We start from the raw sequence: 19,813 nt of genomic DNA on the forward strand, positions 1-19,813 counted from the left end.
TGTAAAATAGGAGCAGGAGAGCAGCAGGAAGCAGGATAAAGACAGGGAAATTGAAGGGTCATTGAGGATATTGGTGCAGAATACAGAGGCAAGGTCTGCAAGCAGCAAACTAAGGAATATCCAGAAAAATTTAACATGGTTTTGCAACGGTGCAAAGTTATTCATTTTTGTGCTTTACGTTCCTTAATGAATCAGGCCCAGGGCCGGACTGGCCATCTGGCACTTCTGGCAAATGCCAGAAGGGCCGATGGCTGGATGGGCCGGTCCTACTCCTCCCGTCTTCTTGGTGACTGGTTCCTCCCCAGGAACCAGGAACCAGCCACCTCTGCTGCGCGCTCCTCCGGTCCCTCCCCTGTTATGCTGTGCACTGGTGCATTGTTACACTGGTGAGTTTCCTGGTTTTTTTTTTACTAAAGGGGGGGTGCCCGCGATATTCGGTGGGGGGGGGGTGCCGCGATTGTCGCGGGGGTGCCCTCAGTTTTCGGGGGGGGGGGGGGTTGCGTGGGTGCCGCGATTTGGGGGAGTAGCGTGGGTGCCCTCATTCTCGCACAGGGGGGGGGGGTCAAGAGTGTGGAAGAGCCATGGGGTGCTGGGAAAGGGGGTGAGATCGCCAGGGGGTGCTGGGAGAGGGTGTGAGAGCCAGGGGGTGCTGGGAGAGGGGGTGAGATAGCCGGGGGGTGCTGGTAAAGGGGGTGAGATAGCCAGGGGGTGCTGGGAGAGGGGGTGAGAGCCAGGGGGTGCTGGGAGAGGGGGTGAGAGCCAGGGGGTGCTGGGAAAGGTGGTGAGATAGCCAGGGGGTGCTGGGAGAGGGGGTGAGAGCCATGGGGTGCTGGGAAAGGGGGTGAGATAGCCAGGGGGTGCTGGGAGAGAGGGTGAGAGCCAAAGGGGGTGCTGGGAGAGGGGGTGAGAGCCGAAGGGGGTGCTGGGAGAGGGGGTGAGAGCCAGGGGGTGCTGGGAGAGGGGGTGAGAGCCATGAGGTGCTGGGAAAGGTGGTGAGATAGCCAGGGGGAGCTGGGAGAGGGGGTGAGAGCCAGGGGGTGCTGGGAGAGTGGGTGAGAGCCGAAGAGGGTGCTGGGAAAGGGGGTGAGAGAGCCGAAGGGGAAGAGGTGCTGTGAGAGGGGTGAGAGAGCCAGGGGGCGCTAGGAGAAGGGGTGAGAGAGCCAGGGGGTGCTAGGAGAAGGGGTGAGAGCCAGGGGGTGCTGGGAGAGGGGGTGAGAGCCAGGGGGTGCTGGGAGAGGGGGTGTGAGAGCCGAAGGGGTGCTGGGAAAGGGGGTGAGATAGCCAAAGGGGAAGAGGGGGTGAGAGAGCCAGGGGGTGCTGGGAGAGGGGGTGAGAGAGCCAAAGGGAAAGGGGGTGCTGGGAGAGGGGGTGAGAGAGCCAAAGGGGAAGGGGGTGCTGGTAGAGGGGGTGAGAGAGCCAAAGGGGAAGCGGGTGCTGGGAGAGGGGGTGAGAGAGCCAAAGGGGAAGGGGGCGCTGGGAGAGGGGGTGAGAGAGCCAAAGGGGAAGAGGGCGCTAGGAGAGGGTATGAGAGCCAAAGGGGAAGGGGGCACTGGGAGAGGGGGTGAGAGAGCCAGGGGGAAGGGGGCGGTGGGAGAGAGGGTGAGAGAGCCAGGGGGTAGAGGGTGCAGGAAGACGTGTGAGAGAGCCAGGGGAGTAGGTGGTACAGGAAGATGTGTGAGAGCCAGCAGAGAAAGGAGAGAGGGACAAAGGAGAAGATGGTGCAGGGGCATAGGTAAAAGAAAGTGTAAAGGGAGAGACATCTTAAGAATTCGAATGTCAGGGATGCAGCTATCATAAAACACAAGTAATAATGAACAATGGAAATGCACAGAGGGGACAAGTGTTAAAAAAAAATAAAAAATCAAACCTTCCTACTCCATTCACTTACATTTTCTATACCCCCACTCCTAAATTTCTGCTTCGACCACTGCCCTCTATTCCTGCTCCCGACTGCCTGTGTGAGCTGACAGCTGCTGGATCCCTCCTCGCTCAGCGCGCCCAGTAGGAGAACAGAACACAGGATGCCATAATCAGGTAAGTTCATATATTTTCTCGTGTGCAATATGTTTTTAACCATCCTTTCTTGAACTGGGGACACTACAGTGTATCCAATAATGTTTAACACTATGTATTGCTCATTATTGCGCTGTAATGTTTTTTGCATATTTATCTGTACAGAGATTTTTAATTAAGAGGAAAAAACATTGCTTGTCATAAATTTTATCTGTAATTGTGTCAATATATCTATTTTTGTTTGCATTGTAAATTATGTATTAAGCTGTTCTTGGGACTCACACTCAGTATCTGATATGCTGTACCAATTTTTATTTGTGAATGAGTTTTTGTCTGAGCTTTACTAATGATTTGGGGGCACTACTATGGCATAATGTTATTTGGGGTCACTATTGTGGCATAATATGATTTGGAGGCACTGTTGTGACATAATATGATTTGTGGGCACTTCTGCATGACCAAATATGAATTGAGGGTAATACTATGTGGCATAATATGACCTTGGGGCACTACGATGTGGCATAATATGAACTGGGCACATTACGGTGTGGCATCATATGAACTTCTGCCAAAGGCAAGTCTTTCATTGTTGAATATGATGGGAGCCCAAAGAAGTTGCTGTATCGTGGCCCAAAATTCCTCTTGTCAGCCCTGCCTGTGAGTCAAGGGGGTAGACGTCTCCAGGTAAATAATCTAAATGTTTCCTATCTAATCAAACTGATTGATCACATCCAATTATTTCTCACCCACCTCCTCTATCCTCCTTAATTTATATACTGTGTTATTTAAAATGAATAGAAAAGTCGCATATCCAATTACTGTAGTAAAACAAAAAAAAAATTTCTCTGACATTTTGCTGTAGATGGAAATACTTTTAATGCGGCCGTGTGGGTTCAACTGATCATTCAATAGTTATGTTTTTTAGATATATGTTAGTTTTATTTCATGTGGAATGATTCATGAAAATTCAGCCATTACTATTTAATTGAGGGAAAAGGGTACCTGTTACCTATATATGTGTGTAAGTACTCTGTTCGTTGTTGCTATTTTGTGGGAGATTTGAAAAAAGCAAAACATTGTTTCCTACAGTGGCGTCTGTATAATTGGTGGTATTGCTGTAGTATGGGGTGGCGTGGTGGTGGCAATGTTGTAGTGTATTTGGTGCTTAGTATTGCTAATAAGTAGGAGAGGGTATTGCTATAATGTAGGGGGTGATGCTGGTTGCTGTAATGTGGGGGGTCATGCTGGACGCTGTAATGTGGGGGGGTGATGCTGGACGCTGTAATGTGGGGGGTGATGCTGGGCGCTGTAATGTGGGGGGTGATACAGGTTGCTGTAATGTGGGGGGTGATGCTGGACGCTGTAATGTGGGGGATGATGCTCGACGCTGTAATTGGGGGGGTGATGCCGGTTGCTGTAATGTGGGGGGTGATGCCGGTTGCTGTAATGTGGGGGTGATTGATGTAGTATGAGTGTGTGTGGGGGGTTATTTATTGCTGTAATTTGGGTACTAATAATGTATTGTCATGGTATTTATTGATGTAATTGGGGTGCTAATAATGTAATGTTGAGGGTCATTAGGAGAAATAAATACCCCCCCCCCACACACACTCATACTACATCATGTTGTACTGCGCCAGCATCAGTGTGCAACAATATAGTGCATGGAGCCCACAACACGTGGGCCTGTGTGCTTTAAATGCCAGGGCTGATTTTTAGTCCCAGTCCGGCCCTGATCAGGCCCATTGTATAGCAGTATGGGGCCAGGAAGGTTCCTAGGGGTTAAGAAGCATCAAGTCCAATAGTCCAGAGCCAAGTCAGTACACAGTGAAGCAAAAGTCAATAAGGAGAGTTCCATGGAGTTAAACTGTAGTGAGTCCAATAGTCCAAAAGTAAAGTCAATATACAGAAGAAGATCCCCAATAGATAGGCTAGATAAAGTTAACACTAATACCTAGCAAAGTTTATATGAGACGAGTCCCTTAAATAGTTCTGGTGGCTGCATCTTGATGATGTCCGTAGGGAACTTTAAATAATGAATTAGAAGGTCTGCACATGCGCAGAACCACCTACAAGTTTGCTAGGCAATGCAGGAGACAGAACGCGAATTCCGTCGGAGAGCCTGAGCAAGACAGGTGAAGACAGAAAAACAGTAGCAGAGGGCATGTCGACAGCAGTGGCTTGCCCTAACAGGTAAGATGCGGCATGTCCAGAGTGGGGACAAACATATAGGAGCTGGCAGTGACTAGTTGATTCATATCTTGATCAGATTACTGGTAAAAGCTGATGATCTCCTCCTGTTTCCTCTCCAGGGCTTCCACTCAAAATCAGAAGATTTTGGCTATTACAGATTTAAGGCCAGACATCTCTTTGTGGGCTTCCTCCTGAAGGGCCTGTTTTATGCAAAGGTATTATGGAATATGCTGGCACTCCATAAATAAATGTTAATAATAATGTTCCTCACTTTTGAGAGGATGGTACAATATCTGTCTCGGGGTTGAAGGAGCAGCTGGATCTTCGTCATCTGAGTCACCATCTGATTTGCCATTTTTTTTTGGCAAGGAGGGTTGTCGTAGATTTTACTGTGTATTAATGTAGTTTGGCTGCTGCCTCAATAAAGCAGAATTGGGCTCTTGGGCCGGAAGATGTGAATCTCAGGTATTTTGGATAGTTCTTGCAAGGTAGCAAGGGGTAGCATTGTAGCTATGTATCAATAAGTTATGTACCTTAGGAAGTGGCCAATGGTCATGTTGGTAGCTCGCACTACTGGTTGTGTGTTTACGCTGACAGACACTGGCTTGGGACTTTTGCTTGAATTAAGAAATTGTGCACTGGGACGTTATGGAGCTCATGTTGATTTTGAATGCGTTTGAGTCCAAGATCACATGGAAGAACTCACTATAAATCCCACAATTCTGCGCATATGTAAAATTGTAAAAATCATAACTTTGGTGCATGTCTTATACACCAGGTTTACTTCAGGCATACATAATATACATATACGCCAATGTTTTACAATATTTGACCTAATAGCAGAACATGTATTCGCTATTAGGTTAATAAAAAGTTTTTAAAAAATATATAATACAGCTTTTACAACTTTCCTTCTTGTGTATATTTTAAAAAATTAAAACTTCCTCAAATATGTTCAATCGTTTGATATATGCTATATATGCTATATGATATACGCACGAGCAATGAAAACAGCATCAGTCAGCTTCAGCCATTAATAAAGTCCAATTCAACATTTGCTTCTATGTGAGCAGTTCCGGCATGTCTCAGTAATAAAAGGTGACAGCTGAGCAGTTTTCCAGGTGTTTGTAAATCCAATCTACAGCGGTTAGCTAATGCTGGCAAACGTCATCGATATAAAGCACCTGCAATTGGTACAACTCTGACAGGCACATATGCATTTCTGTGCGGGTCTGCATCTATTCGCAATCATGCAAACATCCCCTTACTGTCCTTGACCTGTGTTAGAACCACTGAGTGAGGCCGGTTTTGTGAGCATGTGCAGAATCAATTTGTGTAGTTTACACTGTGCAATCTGGTGTAAGTCCAACTCAACATCTGTCCCTATGTGAGCAGTTCAGAGGTGACTCATTAATAAGAGGTGTCAGCTGAGCAGATTTCCAGGTGTCTGCAAATCTGGCAATATGAGGAGCTTCGTTTTGTATTGAGGCCAGGTGTTGACTGATGGATGAGTTGTAGAGGCCTATTACAGAGACCAAGTAAGTCCCTACCTGTTACAATTCTCACAGTGTGGGACTCATTTACAAACAGTCCATCCAAGGAACAAGTAGATAATTGGAGAGCTTATGTCACGTGTCTAGTGAGCAGCCAGGAGTCTATTGTAGGAGTCACTGCCCATGATTACCCTCAGATCTGCTGAAGTGTGCAGTTGGATTTTGCAAGTAGAGACACCTGGGTCATGGCATCCCAGGCACTAGCTGGATCTGGAGGTTGGGGGGTGAAGTTCACAGTTCGGCACGGTGTCAGTCCTAGGTTGGTACTAGATAGCTCCTGCAACAGGGCTGGGACTTCTAATGCACCTGAGAGGATATACTGCATATATTGCTGGAAGTGTGGATTGTTACCGGTAGCCAACAGTCCAGTGCTTTTGATGGAGCCGCAATATATAGGCTGGAACCCCAACCTTGCATTATATCTGAATGGGCCAGTGGCAAGTTGCAAATTCTGTTACGTACTTTTTATTACTTTTCTCTACCTCCCTTCCCCTTGTTGGTTGTTTAGCATGTACCTGTATTTTGACACCTGTTGAGCACAGATCTAGGCTTGCAACAATAACTGGGATAAATCTATGATGAGTACAGGTTAATGATTTACCGCTCTGGAGTTGCGGGAATGTGCATCTATATTCATTCAGAACCAGGCCATGCCCCTATACCATACTTTTAAAACTGTATTCAGTCATTATTTAGTGGCTTAAAAGTGCATTAACAGTGGATATGTCTGAACAAGCTCAAACTATATTACATTGTCATATAAAGCAAACAGTAGAGCACTCCAAAACATCATATAACCACTTACATGAGATTAATTATCACAAACTATCTAAAAATGACATCATATCCCAATACAAATATAATTCATCACTTAACAGTCCATTTTTGACCAGCTGCCAATTATTCAGCTAACCTGTACTTCAGAGACAGTGATAGTCTGAGTTGATAAAGGAGAGAGAAGTGGGTGCCCAACATTTTATTGCGAAATAATGTAATGGTTAAAAACAGACAAGGGAAATAAGCTATGGATCAGATCATAGTGATGCCAATATCAGTTTAAGTTTGCTCTAGTTATTATTCCCTATTACAGGTATAGATGTGTGCCATCATTAACAGTGCTAAAACATTCATATTAATAGGATAGCAAGCACAGAAGAATGTAGTAACATTGTAAAGTATGTGTCAAAGAGACAAGCTTTTTCTACTTTATAGTCAGAGCAAATCCCTTGTAAATCATTAAGCAATGCTTGAAAATAATTTAGAAAATAAAGCATAAAAAACTTCTGTTATATTTGTTTATAGCTCAGAGAATGAATGTATTATTAAAGGGCTTACAGATGCAAACATTTCACTTGGTGTAGGATAATATATAGCACAGGAAAATGGAAATTCTTAAAATCAACTCATAAGAAGGCCAAATAGGTGTACTTGGATAATCCTTCACTACACAGTTATACAAAATAGAGATTAGAATGGAGACGTACAAACAACAGCAATTCTACATTACAATATAGCTTTGTTTAACAACTTAACATAAAATATGTTGTGTGTTTTTCAATTACTAATTTTGTCTACATAACTAAGCATAAATATTCATTAGTTGGTTGCTGTGTCACAAAATAAATATGTTATCAATTTATTATTACTCCAGATCAGTGAAAGGCAACCTGATACACTTCAGAGGTCACATGAGCGTACCTCTAACCTTCAACCTTCAAATTACCTTTAGTCTCTGTAATAAGCTAAATCAATAAATGTAATCATATCTGTAATAACATATCTGCAGGCATTTTAAATGAGGGTTGCAATTAAAAAAAAATGCATGGGCCTGTCTACGTATGTATACATGCTAACATAAAGAAAAACAATAATCATTTCAAATTACAGGAAGAATACTCTTTTTTTTCCATAGGATGTCTGCACACATGCATTCTTTGACCATCAACAGAACACGTTATACATCTTGAGAGAATAAAAAATTGCTGTGGTTTTTATTGCGTTTTTTTCAATTAATATAAAGTTAAATTTTGCATGCAACTTCTGTTGCTTTTTATTATCCTTTATAATGCATGTTATTGTACAGCCTGATTCATTTCCAGACTTCTATTTCCTGTTAATAGTATAGTCATATTTGCCAACTCTCCCGGAATGTCCGGGAGACTCCCGAAATTTGGGTAGGTCTGCCGGACTCCCGGGAGAGCAGACAAATATCCCGGATACGGCAACTTGCTCTTCAAAATGATGCGATTCGCTGTGAATAGTGTTATTTTGGCTCCGCCCCATGACAAAACGGCATTTGCCACAGGGGGCGGGGCCAAAATTATGCGATTCGCCGCACCCCCGCCCCTCCAACCACGCCCCCCCCCCTGCCTGGGATCTCCCGGAATTAAGTTTCCAAAGGTTGGCACGTATGAGTATAGTGTGGTTAACAACAAGGAGCTAATTTTAGATTGAGCAGTCTTTTCACATGTGTCAGTGCTAGTGGTCATCATATTGCTTCTGAGGAGGAGGAGGAGGAGAATGTTGTCAGCAAGATGTTGAAAATATTGGGACTATACCTTATTTCTTAGATACTGGCAAAGGAACGTTATGCCTAAAGCTGGGTACACACTACACGGTTTTCGTCCAATAATTGGCTCAACCAGCCGACATAAGATCGCTTGTTCAAAAGTCGGGTCAGTGTGTGTAGTGACACGATGGTCGAAAATCTGCCCAAATGGACGATTGTCGCCTCATTTGGTTGGTCGTGCCGTTAAATATTTTCGTTCCAATCTCATTTCCATTTTGTAGTGTGTATAAACTTCCGTCCGATCCACGACAATCCTCCGATACTTCCTTGACCTGGGGGGCGTGTGTATGTAAATTTTTTATATCTGTCCCAGTCCCACGTGGTGCGGTATCCACACATCACAGGCTTGTGTTTTGCATAGATGTATATTGCACCTGTCTGGCTGCAGACCATTACACTTGTATAAAGCATGTGTGTTATTACCCTTTGCATCTATGTTGACAATGCATTCATATTTAAACTTTATAAACTTTAACCTTTATAAACTATTAAAGTTATAAAGTCATATTTACTTTTATTTGCTAATATTTGTAAAATACCCAGAATAAACCACGCAGTGTTCATGCAACAGTTTTATTGCAGGAAAAAAAGTTCAACATTTTTTACAATACTACAAGTGAAAAAAATAGTATTACACTTTAAAGGTGCTACTGGTTTGTGGCAGAACAGGTCTTGATGTCGCTTGGGTTTCTATTCCCTTTGATTTCTTTACCTACGAAACAAGGAAATATTTTTTTTTTATCATTAAACGTCTATATCTGTAATTTATATCCAACGCCAGAAATACTCTCATTTTCTCACCTTGCACACTGCTTGAGATCAGTTTATGTTTTGGCCCCTGTGGCGCAATCGCCATAATAGCGGGCTTAACCTCCATACATTCTGGAAAACAGGCGCCATTCTGGTTATTATAACGGTACAGGTATGTGCCCAAAGCATTTAGTTGTCTATACATGTTCACTGAAATACCTTTGTGTCTAACGTCTTTCATATATTTTTCTTTCCCATTTTTTTCTTGTTTGATAACAGGTGTTAGATTAGTGGTATCAGTGCTATCTAAACAGGCCTTCTCAGCGTTAATTCTAAGTTCTGACATAAAAAAAAATATGTTACAAATTACGCGCTTACATTGCATTATGTGACACTAGAATGAAATAAAGTCCTTCAAACAGGTACACTACATGTGCTACTCACATTTTTTAATGTCGTTGTCATCCTGGTCCAGTACTTTGACCATCATCTCCACCTCTCTTGGGCTCATTGGATTTGCTCTTTGCCCTTCTTGAGAATCTCCATCCCCCACCTTAACTTTTTCAACAGCTTTTGGCCCTTCCAGCACCATCTCTGACTCAGTTTCCGTCTCCATAGCTGCCACCCCCTCTGACACCTTCTCCTCACCTGCAACCCCCACTGACACCTTCTCCTCAACCTTAACACCCACTGACACTTTCTCACTCGCCATCTTCTCATGCTCCTCGGCACCAGACAGGTCCCTCTGTCCTCTATACACTCAGACATAGGCGTTCGTTTCTGCTGTGGACCAATCAGCGATGATGCCCGCAGAGAATGGAGCATACCATTACATACAAAGGGATTTTATTATTAGGGAATAATCATTGCATTGCACTTTAGCAGTTAAATGTTTTCCTAAATTTTATGTATGGTAATAAACTTCTATTTTATAGGAATGAATGAAGAGACAGTGTTGCCTTCTTTGGGTGGTAACTATAGTGAAAGCTCTGCCCCTTTAGGCTAATGTCTTATCATTACATGCCCCGCAAATGATGCTAAAGTGTGTACGAAATTAAAATTATTGCTCACGACAACATGGCTGTAAAAAGTCGCTAAAGGGACGTCCTCTTTTCCCTTTATCGTCTAAAACAAGGCTAGTGTGTATGCAGTCCATGGACCGAGCGATCGGACCATCAATTGGATGTAAAATTGGATGTAAAATCGATCGGCATAAAAAGTTGGTGGAAATTTCTGTAGTGTGTACCCAGCTTTACTTACTCTGATCTGAGATCTTGAGTTTTGTGACTTTGGTCACAAAAGTTTTATGATTTTAGTTGGATATCCAGGAGCGTCCACTATGACTTTGGCTTTATCCAACTTTTTTGAATGGGATCCTTTGGTTTCCCCTTTTTTTTTTATATTCACTCAATTTTAAATGAGCTAATTATTCATGCACCTATGGATATGCTAATGATGATGGCAATGAGATATATATATATATATATATATATATATATATATATATATTTTCTATATGTACATATATATATATAGATATAGATATATGTATATATATGAAAATATATATATATATATATATATATATATATATATATATAAATCTTAAAATTAGGAAATTATCAATGAGTTTGATGTAACTGTCAACATTTTAAAGATAATTAGCAGCTAACTTTTCATCCAAATCCATCCAGTGGAATGCCCAGAACAAGCTCCCTAGGTCAAAGTTCTGCCCAGCGTACACCAACGGTAGGTCTGATGGGCACCTCAACCCCGTAGTATATCAGTTGGGTTCCAATGTTACCACTCTGTGAAGTTTTCATCCAAATCCATCCAATGGAAGACTCAGAACAGACTCCACAGTTCAAAGTGTTCAATGTGCAGCGATGGGTGGTTTCAATTGTATAATGTAATTTAATAACATATTCATTTTTGTAGAAACAGCTAATCCTTTTTGCAATCATATCTTTATTTCTTAGATGGATTAGCCCCACTTAATATTTCTTTACTATCTAATACATCTTTGCTGAAACTGTCTCTAGCTGATCTCCATGCAGTTTCAAACGTTTGAACTAAATTAAAAAAATATTATAATAAATGTGACAAGATAGGTCTGACAAGCACCAAAACACGTTTCTTTCATTTTGGAACTTAAGACTTTGGCTGTTTGATTGCATTGTTTGGATGAACTTGTATTTACCCTTGTGGTGTGGGGTTATAGACAATATACTTATCCAACCAATTCCTAAATGTAAGTAGGCAGGCTGCACATGTCGTTTTTGAAGTACAGTCATCTGAGATCCCTATTTCCTGGTCAGCTATTGTCTCCCACTGTGAGAACAGGAAGTTGGAAGCATCTGGAGTCCCTTCCACGTCACAAAAGCATTGGCAGGCTTAAAACAGGGAATTGAGGTTACTAAACTTGGAGTAAGCCATTTGTTAACCTGTTTAATCCTTCATTGTTCTCCCTTGGACTGTTGTATACTCCTGGGTACCATCTCAGTATGGGAGAACACAACATGGGGCTGTTCATCCTCTTCACCCATCTACAACCACTAGATATATCACCGGCAATCCTAATACAGCTGACTTTAGGATAAATTTGAATATTGGGATTTTCCTCTTAGGACATCTGAACTGGGTAAAAGAGTCCTGCAAGGGAATTTCATGGTTGTCTGAGTGAGCATATGATGGTAAATTCCCGGTAGTCTGCTCAAACTTAGTTCCTCTGGTACTTCAGGTGGTAATATAAGGATCCAATCTATTCCAAAGTGGACACCCCATACAATCCAATGCATTTCTACCTTTGAAATCAGGTCTTTATCAAGGATCTTATGCTCACTCAGACTTCTATCTGGTAGGGGTCCATTTATTATCCAATTGGTTTTGATTTTGTTCCATATTTTTATATTCAATTATTTATGTTGTGGTCCATTTTTGTATGTTTGGTTCAAGCTGCCATGTCAGCCACTATGTCAAATAAAAATATTTTGTAGTGTCAAACGGTATCACACTAGATTTTGTTTTATTCTACCTTCTCCGGATATCGCACTGAAGGATTATCCTTGATGCAAGAAAGAAGTAAAGACATTTTGATACCCTGCCTGATTATATCTTTTTTCCTGTAAGTGATCTTACATAAGAATTGGATGGTGAAGGAGTTATTTATATCACATACCATCACATACCAATGCTTATATCATATACCGTAAGCATTGGGGCACATAAGGTGAATATATATTTACTGTCTAGTAAGTAGAATCACAAAGGAGAGGGAACACAGTGGAACTTACTATATGAACTCACATTTAACTGTTTAAAAGAATCAATGGGATTCCTTACAATGTTGAATTATTAGTATTATCTTAAATGATGTTGCACTTTATTTCTTTTTTACATGTCATGTTTCACTGTATACCTATGAGGAAGAAGTGACCACCACAGTGGGACGCGTGGATCATCTCACAAGTTGAATTTAAGTATTCTCTTTTTTATTCACACTGTAATTTGCTATATTGCATTGGTTTATCATCATCTGATATTGGAAGTTATATATAATACACTCAGTGGCGCAGGAGACTCTTATCATTATATATTTAAAATGTGTCATTTAGGAACATTTGTGTGGTTCCTTCTAGAGGAAACAGCAGCAACTGTGAACGGCGCAGCTTTCCACTTTTTTCACATATATCTATTTAACTAACAAATTGTGTCTCTACTGTGCCAGTAATGTACACTTCTTACAAGACTGTCCTCTCCGCAGACCACGACAGCCTGCTGAACCATCTTCTGTTATTTCTTCTTCCGCAATCTGCCAACCCCAATTACCAGTCCTGAGGCGTCAGCTCAAGCCGTTTGTCATGAGGCGCCAGCTCCAGCCACCTGTCCTGAGGCGCCAGCTCCAGCCGCCTGTCCTGAGGCGCCAGCTCCAGCCGCCTGTCCAGAGGCGCCAGCTCCAGCCGCCTGTCCCGAGGCACCAGCTCCAGCCGCCTGTCCCGAGGCGCCAGCTCCAGCCGCCTGTCCCGAGGCGCCAGCTCCAGTCTACTGTCCCGAGGTGCCTGCTCCAGCCGCCTGCCCCGAGGTCCCAGCCTCTGCCTCCTGTTCTGAGGTCCCAGCCTCTGCCTCCTGTTCTGAGGTCCCAGCCTCTGCCTCCTGTTCCGAGGTCCCAGCCTCTGCCTCATGTTCCGAGGTACCAGCCACTGCCTCCTGTTCCGAGGTGTCATCCTCTGCCCCCAGCTCCGAGATGCCATCCTCTGCCCTCAACTCCAAGGTGTCATCCTCTGCCTCCAGCTCTGAGGTGTCCAGTCCTGAGTCTGCTGCCACTGTGTCCGGTCCTGAGTCTCCAGCCGCTGCCTCTGCACACGAATCTCCAGCCGCTGCCTCTGCACCCAAGTCTCCAGAAGCTGCCTCTGCTCCCGGGTCTCCAGCCGCTGCCTCTGCTCCCGGGTCTCCAGCCGCTGCCTCTGCTCCCGAGTCTCCGGCCACTGCCTCTGCTCCCGAGTCTCCGGCCGCTGCCTCTGCTCCCGAGTCTCCGGCCGCTGCCTCTGCTCCCGAGTCTCCGGCCGCTGCCTCGGCTCCCGAGTCTCCGGCCGCTGCCTCTGCTCCCGAGTCTCCGGCCGCTGCCTCTGCTCCCGAGTCTCCGGCCGCTGTCTCTGTTCCTGAGTTACAGGCTGCTCCAGAGAGGGTCCTGTCCCTCCAGTCCTCTCCTGAAACTTTGCCTAAGGTTCAGCCTGAGTTGCCATTCCATGCGGCTCAGCCTGAGTTGTAATTCCATCCGGCTCAGTCCGAGTTGCCATCCCATGCAGTTCAGCCTGAGTTGCCATCCCATGCAGTTCAGCCCGAGTTGCCACTCTATGCGGTTCAGCCTGAGTTGCCACTCTATGCGGTTCAGCCCAAGTTACCACTGGGTGCTGTCTGCCCTGAGGCTTCTCACAGTGATCTATACCCTGAGGCTTCGCACAGTGCTGTCTGCCCTGAGGCTACTCACAGTGCTGTCTGCCCTGAGGCTTCTCACAGTGCTATCTGCCCTGAGGCTTCTCACAGTGCTCTCTATCCTGAGGCTTCTCACAGTGCTGTCTGCCCTGAGGCTTCTCACAGTGCTGTCTGCCCTGAGTCTTCTCACAGTGCTGTCCCCTCCAAGTCTGCCACCCAGCCCGGGCCCGCTACCCAGTCTGCCGCTTAGTCCGGGCCTCCTGCCAAGTCTGCAGCCCAGTGCGGTTCAGCCTGAGTTGCCACTCTATGCGGTTTAGCCCGAGTTACCACTGGGTGCTGTCTGCCCTGAGGCTTCGCACAGTGCTGTCTGCCCTGAGGCTTCTCACAGTGCTGTCTGCCCTGAGGCTTCTCACAGTGCTGTTTGCCCTGAGGATTCTCATAGTGCTGTCTGCCCTGAGGCTTCTCACAGTGCTCTCTACCCTTAGGCACCTCACAGTGCTGTCTGCCCTGAGGATTCTAACAGTGCTGTCTGCCCTGAGGCTTCTCTCAGTGCTCTCTACCCTGAGGCTTCTCTCAGTGCTCTCTGCCCTGAGGCTTCTCACAGTGATGTCTGCCCTGAGGCTTCTCACAGTGCTATCTGCCCTGAGTCTTCTCACAGTGCTGTCCCCTCCAAGTCTGCCGCCCAGCCCGGACCTGCTGCCCAGTCTGCCGCTTAGTCCGGGCCTCCTGCCAAGTCTGCAGCCCAGTCCGGGCCAGCTGCCAAGTCTGGCGCCCAGTCCGGGCTTCCTGTCGAGTCTGGCACCCAGTCCGGACCTCCTGTCAAGTCTGCCGCCCAGTCCGAGTCATCCTTTGCCGAGGGTCTCCAGTTCGAACGCTCGCCTACCTTTGAGGGGCACCTTTCTCAGTTTAGTGCTCTACTGAGGTTTTGTGCTTCTTATTTCTCCTCAGTACCTGGCCTTGTCAGTGACACAAAGAGGGAGGTTATGTTTTTGTTAGCAAATTTTAAAGGAGAGGCCATGGAATGGGCAAACCCTTTGGTTGAGACTAATCACCCCATCCTATATGACTTACAACTATTTGTTGAGGCAGTAATCAACAAGTTTTCACCATCTCCTGCAGTGCCATCTTGTGGGTCACCTGTGTATTTAGCAACACTACCCAGCACAACAGTCCTAGAACTACCTTTTTGCTCCTCCCAGTTGGATCAGTCTCCAATTCCAAGGAAATCCTGTAAAAGGGGAGGGCGTATGAAAAGAGGAGGGTCTGCAGTGCTTCAACTTCGCTCTGGCATGACTTTTGGCAACTGAGCGTCTGGAATCCACCCTAAGGGGGAAAGTACTGTCAGGATCTGCCTGCAAGCCCTTTACATTGCATGTTGCTTTGCCTGGCAGCTCCTGTCTTTTGTACTTTATTATTGTTTATATATATATATATATATATATATATATTGTGGCAGTACCTCTCTTCACCAGAGGTGCTGCTATTGTGCCTTCCATGTTTGTACTAGGGGTTAACCTCCGCATTACTTATCCCTTCACCTGGGTTTGTCCCTACTTATACCTGGCACTCCCAGCATACATTGCTGGTTATTGCTGTTCCATTCTCTTGTTGCTTTTCCATGCTGCTTTGCTTCTTGTTTACGTGCTGCCTGGGATCTCTTCTTATCACCTGCTTGCCTGCATCAGCCGTGTAGCCGGTATTTACTTTCTGCATTTCCCTGCAATGCTCATTACTACACCATCTGGTCTGTACTTCCCAGCAATAAAAATCACGTGTTTCACCATATTTCTGGCTCTTTAGCTGTATTTCTACATTGAAGTGTGACATTCTTGAATCAACTGAGCTTGGTGTTAGAGGCCTACCATCTTCCAATTTGCAATTATGTATCCTTATCGCATCTTCTACAAGACATTCTGCATCAGAAATTTATACAACTTGGCTAGATCACTTCTACAGCAGGGCCGGACACAGTCTTAACTGCTACCAGATAGAGATATGCAACTTGGCCGAGTATCTGCATTCCCATAAAAAGTATAGGAGCAGCAGCTTGGCTGGACTTAAGATATCCTCAATGTGCTGGTATCCCACTGTTGGGGTTGCTATAAACTGCCTCAGCACCAATTTCTAAAAGTACAGTTTTGCCAGTTTCATAACTACAACTTGGCCGGAGGCAGTTTCCCGTAGACTTATATAGCACCTTAAGAAAAATATATGAAAGTGGTTCTTTGTATCCGATTTTACAATTTGGCCGTGACAACACTGAACTCTCAGCACACTGGAGGAACTGTCTCAGGACCACTTTCAAAACTGTAATATTGAAATATACAGCGGTTACTAGACTATTGACTTTTCCATCTCTCCTTGCCTTGACCCAAAGAACCCTAAGATGCCAGGGTTAATTAGAGAGCTCAGACTCTAACACCCTGGTATCCTGGCAATAAAACATCTCTCTTACACAAATAAAATGTTCTATTTGCATACTTCTTATATAATTACAGGTGCTGAGAATAAAAAAATGTAAGCCTACTTATTAACCTTACCTCCAACTTGTGATAAGTATAATTATTTATTGCTGCTTAGTACAACAAATTTATTTTGCAAATATTGCAGAGGCATTCAAGCAGCACTCAAGTACCCTGGTAATACTGGCCATAATTAACTTACTTTTTAATATTATTTAAACATTACTGCATTGAAAAATAAGAAGAAAGCATTTTTAATGCTTTTGCTCTGGTAATGCCATTTTGAAACTGATACAATGCTTGATGAGGAAGCCAGCATAACTTACCACTGGTGAGAACCCCTTTGAAGTAAAGATTGATGAAATAAAGAAATCTGTCACCAGCAAAAAGACCCAGCAATAGGTATCCTCATTCTTTGACAAATTTTACCTTTCATACGGCAACAGATGTCAAACACCAATTTATTTTAAAATAACTAGTTAAAAAAATAATAGACTTTCCATAAAAAAATAACAGCTATAGACAAAAATGTCTAACAAAAAAATATATCCAGTCCTGTATTTACTGTATATTTAAACTTTAGAAGAATGCCTGAAAATCGCAGCTGCACAACAAATTCATGACAAACCTTCTAAACAGTATAAGGCCATGGTAAACAATACAAACAAATGGACCATCAAGCAGATGATGATGATTGCAATAAAGACATAGGGATTGATGCTGAGTTGGATGAACACTGCTTGCTTAGCGTAAATTCTGAAAATTTGCACTGGGCATGCCCAAAAATAGAGCTCACGTATACGTGTGCATGCAGACTTGTGCATATCTGACATCTGTACCTTATTATGATTAGAGAGATGGAATGGGGTAGCTAAGAGCCGGTCTAATATAGGCCGAGTACAGTAAGGACATGTTTGCATAATTGCGAGTAAATCAGACCAGCATGGACAGGTATATAAGCCTGTCATGAACTGTATCTTTTGCACCTGTTAAAGGGCAGGTGCAAACACACTCTGATGATGATGACAGTCAGCAGTACTAGCTAGCTACTTCTGATTAGCTGTTTGTGAATTCAGCTCTGAAGCTCATAGTTGCATTCTGCATTGATTTGATAGTCTATAAATTATAAGATTTTGTGGAAGTATTTTAAAAATATTTTGCTACTTTCACTCATAAGCAAGAAGCAATATTATATCCATTTACATCAAGCCTAATAGCAAATGTGCTTGTCACTATCACAAATAGAAATGATAACAAACAATATGAAAACAAATTTTTCTTGTGCTTTTGACCTGTTTGTGTGTATATGTAAGTGGGTGTATGCATGTCTGACATAAACCTGGCACACATGCTAAAGAAGAAGAGTTGGATACATCTTGAGATGCCTTTGACTCTGCATATGGCCGTAAATATATAATTTTTACACCTGTACCTGTTTTGCATAAACCTCCCTGCAGACTTGAAGCTTGACATAATGTAGCAGACAGATATCTGCAGCTGGGAATGAACCCTTCAAATGCATATTTTATGTGTAAAAAATAAACACACTTATAGCTGCTATTTGACCATCTTCCTTTAGAAAGGAGAGGGAGCCAGGAAGTTAATGCAGGCACCCTTCCAAGGGACCTGCTCCACCCTGAGGTACCCACTTTATTGAGAGCAGAATTGGGGTCCAGGAGGCAATGTAATGTTCTGCCACCTAGCCATTTTGCTAACTTTTTGATATTCTTCTGATCTCTTATACAAACTACCATAAACATTTGTACATTTGTATTTCAATTGTGTGCACTTTAAAATATATATATATATAAAAAATATATGCATTATTTCATCTACCAACAAGGTAAATAGCCATAATTTGGTATTTTTATTTACTATATTATATGAATAAATTCCTTTTTGCAGTACCATAAAACTTTCTGTGTAAAACAGCTACTAAATGTTGCCCCATTATAGGCGCACCCCTGTGAAAAGTGAGAACTATTTGATTTCTATTTGAAATGTAAGCATTAGTGTTAGGTACAGACAAATATTAAGTAAACTATATGAAGTCTGGGTGCAGTTATTTCAATTGCCCTAATGTATCAATCATACATACTCTAAGGTGCCAGACACACTTCTGCAATAAAACTTAAATAAACAAGGTAAGAAATTGTGTGGTTAATAGTCCAGTTAACATGAAGGCCAATAGTTAGTGAATAGATTGTTCCTTATTTAATAAAGTTCATGTTTTTATCTGCTGCTCTGACATTGAGTAAGTACTTAATAAAAGCTGTACATGCTCCATTTTATACTTTTATAGATGATACAAAAATATAATCAGATTCTACTTAATAGAAAATTCAACTACTTAATACTAAGAAATTGGGGAAAAAAATGATTCTGTTGTATTGTATAACTTTTGCAATCAACAGCCATGGGAGTAGACCATAGAATTTCAAGTATGTTCTTCAGTTATAAATGAACATCATTTCAGCAGCCAAAGTGGAGTAATGGGCATTGCATGATTGAGAGGTTAAACACAGTTGATGGATACTATTCATTAAAATAATCAAACAAGAAATATCACTCTTTATCTTTTGTATCCCTTCACAGTAAAGGGATTGTTATGATTTAAAAATGTTGAGGGAACAAAAAAATAATGAAAGGGTCTATTTATTAAAAATAAGTGTATTTCCACACAGTTTTCATTGAGATAAAGAATATTGCTGTTATTCAGCTATTGAAAAAAAACGCGTTATAGTGTACTTCAGCAAGAGTTTCACAGCTATATTTTTTGTCAAAATCCCTCATTTAAATACATTACTGAGATATACTTAACCATTTTCAACCTAATTGTGAAGCATTTGTATGATTTTTTTTGAACCATTGTTTTTACTGAAAAAATATGCCTGTACATACCAGGGGGTATATTTACTATGTGGCAGTTCCTTAGAAATGCTGATTTCCGGCGGTTTGAAGTAATTTTCTTCAAAATGTAATTTACTTAAAGACAAAACCCTATGGGTTATTATAAATCTGGCATCACATTTTGAATTTACATCCCATTCCAATGCAACACGGTTTTGCCAAAGTGCAAATGTACTTCTTGTTTTTGCCTTACTTACCTTAATGAATCTGGCCCCACATTGTTTAGCACCTTTGAAATGACTAGGTGCTCATTTTTTTTCATAAGACTATCTGCTTTTTTGAAAACAATATCAGGTTCATTAACTAGTCCTTATCAGATCACGCATTAGTAATGGAAAGTTCTTTTTAATTATTCTCTTCAGTTTATTGGATGCTGTATTGAATTTGGAAATGAAATATAATTTACTATTGTCTCTTTTCAGGATGTTATT

This window comes from Mixophyes fleayi, chromosome 4 (genome assembly GCF_038048845.1).
Source record: "Mixophyes fleayi isolate aMixFle1 chromosome 4, aMixFle1.hap1, whole genome shotgun sequence".
NCBI classification, from domain to species: Eukaryota; Metazoa; Chordata; class Amphibia; order Anura; family Limnodynastidae; genus Mixophyes; species Mixophyes fleayi.